The sequence below is a fragment of the Bubalus bubalis genome, chromosome 17 (genome assembly GCF_019923935.1).
Source record: "Bubalus bubalis isolate 160015118507 breed Murrah chromosome 17, NDDB_SH_1, whole genome shotgun sequence".
Taxonomy (NCBI): Eukaryota; Metazoa; Chordata; class Mammalia; order Artiodactyla; family Bovidae; genus Bubalus; species Bubalus bubalis.
The window spans coordinates 28259344-28263070 of NC_059173.1; positions in this window are offsets into that span (position 1 = coordinate 28259344).

The following is a 3727-nucleotide window of genomic DNA, read 5'->3' on the forward strand; positions in this document are numbered from 1 at the left end:
AGGATTTTAGTGAGAGAAAATATAAAGTGGATGAATTGTAGATACCAGAAACTTATACTTGGGAGAAACCAAGCCCTCCCCTCCCCCCCACCCCGAAAAAAAAACAAACAAAAGAAAAGATGATTTATGATTGTTTTTGTTCAGATGAGGTAAAGCCTCAGTAGAAATGTTTGCTTCACTATTTTTAAAATTTTATTTATGTATTTATTCATTTATTTATTTGGCTGCATCAGGTCTTAGTTGCAGCATGTAGGATCTTTTTTGCATCATGCAGGATCTTTCATTGTGGTGCCTGGACTTGCTAGTTCTGACATGAGGTTTAGTAGCTGTGGTGTGAGGGCTCCCGAGGACCCAGACTTCAGTAGTTGTAGCAAGCAGGCTCTCTAGTTGTGGTTCATAAGCTCCCAAGTGTGTGGGTTCAGCAGTTGTGGCTTACAGGCTTAGTTGCTCCACAGTGTGTGGGATATTACTTCCCCAACCAAGGATCAAACCTGCATCCCCTGTACTGGAAGGCAAATTCTTAACCCCTGGACCAACAGGGAAGTCCCTACTTCACTATTATTTTGGTTCACCTGTACAAAATAATTTCCTTTAGAAAGGACTTTAAGGTTATAAAGATGTCCCAAAATTTTAGGAAAAGATTGGAGAAAGTATATAACTATCAGGGATATACATGTTCATAATAACAACATAAAGACTTTTTAAAGTGTATGATTGAATGTAATAACTAATATAACAGTAAGGATTGCATCATAAACCCTTGGATGTTTAGGATCTTTCTCTCTGTACTCTAAAATATGCTTTGTATAGTTTGCTGCAATTATTAATTAGTTCCTTCTACTAGGTTACCCAGAATAGCTTAAATTATTATCACTTTTAAATAAAATTACCAAGTTAAAGAATGTTCACCCCTTTAATTATAGCAAGGTAATGGCAGTTCTAAGGGCTTCTGGTAGCTCAGTGGTAAAGAACCCAACTGTCAAGCAGGAGACTTGGGTTCGAAGATCCCTTAGAGAAGGAAACGGCAAACCCTCTCCAGTGTTCTTGCCTGGGATTTCCCATAGACAGAAGAGCCTGGTGGACTACAGTCCATGGGATTGCAAAGAGTTGGACATAACTGTGTGGCTAAACAACAATAATAACAATGGAAATTCTAGCTAATATGTGAGAACCAAAAGTTGTAAGGAATTGGGGTTTAGAGCTGGGGCAAAAATCCTGTTGTTTGCAGATGTGATTGTCTATTTAGGAAAACCAAAATAAACTACAGGCTAATATTTAAACTACAGGCTGTAAGGCAGGGTGATGTTTTGCAAAACTCTGAAACAAGACAACTTGGCTGTGAACACAATCAGATCTCATCAATGTTTTCACACTCAGATTCCAGGCCCTACTGAGGGAAACATCCTGGTCTGCCCTTGAAGTATCTGAAGACAGTTTTGTACTAATCAACCCAAAGCTTCAGCAAACCTCAGACAAGTGAAATACAGATCAGATAGATTTATCTGTACCTTATCTCCCAGCCTAAGAGCTGACATTGGAAAATATGTGCCCTTTTATGAAAGTAAATATATATTAAGCACAAATAAAATTGTCAGGAATATATAGGAACATTATATAAGGAAAAGCATCATTTTACAAAAAAAAAAATCCTAAATGTGTGTACTTAACAAGAAAGCTTCAAATCATGCAAAAAAAGAACTGAAAGAAGAAATACACTCTACCATTTTAGTTGGATACTTCAGCATTTATTTCTCAGTAACATAACTTGAAGATCAAATATCAGGAAGGGTATAGAAGGACTTGATAATGACATCACCAAACTAGACCTGGTAGACATGTCTAGAACATCCAACAGCAGAATATATGTTCTTTTCAATTACATATGAAACATGCACCAATACAGGTCATGTCCCAGATCATTAATCTTAAAATTTTATAAATAATTAAAAGCATACAAAATTTCTTCCATCTATAGTTTCCCTTCTTGGGGAATTAAGATCCTATAATCCATGTGGCATGGCCAAAAATTTTAAAAAAGAAGAGGAAGAATAAAACAAGATACACATTGGAAAGGAAGATGACAACTATGTTCAGAGACAGCATGATTGCTTTTACTGACACTCCTCTTAAAACTACCCCTCCAAAAAAGGGGCACCAATGTGGAGAGGGAATAAATTGGGAAATAGGGCTTGACATATACACAGTGCTATATATAAAATAGGTAGCTAATAAGGATCTACTATATAGCTCAGGAAACTGTACTCTGCAATGATCTATATGGGGACTGAATCTGAGAGTGGATATATGTATATTTATAACTAACTCACCTTACTCTACAATAGCAGAAACTAACACAACATTGTAAGTCAAGTATGCTCCAATAGAAAAAAATTTTTTTAAGTCACAAGTCAATTCAGCAAGATAGCAAAATATAAAATCAATATTCACAAGTCAGTTCTTTTTTTACATATTCAACAGCTTCCCTGGTGGCTCAGATGGTAAAGAATCTGCCTGAAATGTGGAGGACCCAGATTTGATCCCTGGGTTGGGAAGATCTCCTAGAGAAGGAAATGGCTACCTGCTCCAGTATTCTTGCCTGGAAAATTCCATGGACGTGGGAACCTGTTGGGCCACAGTCCATGGGGTCACAAAGAGTTGGACACGATTGAGCAACTAACACTTTCACACTCTCATCATACAATGGGAAATTTAGGTTAAAATGCACCGCTATTTATGATAACACCAAAAAACAACCAACCAACCAACCAACCATGCAATCATTAAATGTAGGTCAAATGAAATGTACGCTAGGAACAACAATGAAGAGGGGAATAATAATGACCTAGATATAGGGAGGATATGCCCTGTTAAAGAATTGGAAGATTCAATGTCATTAAAGTTTCAGTGTTCACACCGAATTTTAGATTGAATCCCTTTCCAATCAAATTCCCAGGAAGATTCTCTGTAAAAATAGACAAACTGATCTTGAAGTTTATGGGGAATAGCAAAGGAACTAGAATACTCGTAATTTTGAACAGGAAGAATATTTGCAAGACGTGTACTATTTGATTTCTAGGCCTATCATTAACTTGCAGTAGCTGTGACAGTGTGGTCTTCTGAAAGGACAGAAGGTTAGTGAAACAGAAGAGAGTCCTGAATAAAATGACACACTACATAGTGAATTGATATTTGTCAATATTATAAAATCAGTTCTTTGGAAAGTGTAAAGATTTTTTTTTTTTTTTTTTCAAAAAATGGTGCTGAACCACTTTCACATCTGTTTGAGAAAAATATGTGTGTCTTGGTGTATAATTACACTGTATACAAAAATGTAGAGGTTGAGCATCCAGCTAAAGGACTAAAATGAGGGTTGAACAAAGATTGTTGTTGTTCAGTCACTAAATCATGTGTGAATATTTGCAACTCCATGGACTGCAGCATGCCAGGCTTCCGTATCCTTCACTATCTCCTAGAGTTTGCTCAAACTCATGTCCATTGAGTTGGTGATGTTATCCAACCATCCCATCCAGAAAAGATGGAAAAATACTATATAAAGATATTTTCTGATAAAGCAAGAACATGAGTTGAGCATAGGAAGAGGAGAGAGAAGCGTTGGGGGAAGTAATAGATTCCCATTGATTATTAGGAGGAAACCAAAGGCTACTACTTTAACGGTTGTTGTTCTGTCAGTCAGTGGTGGCCAACTCTTTGTGGCCCCATGGACTGC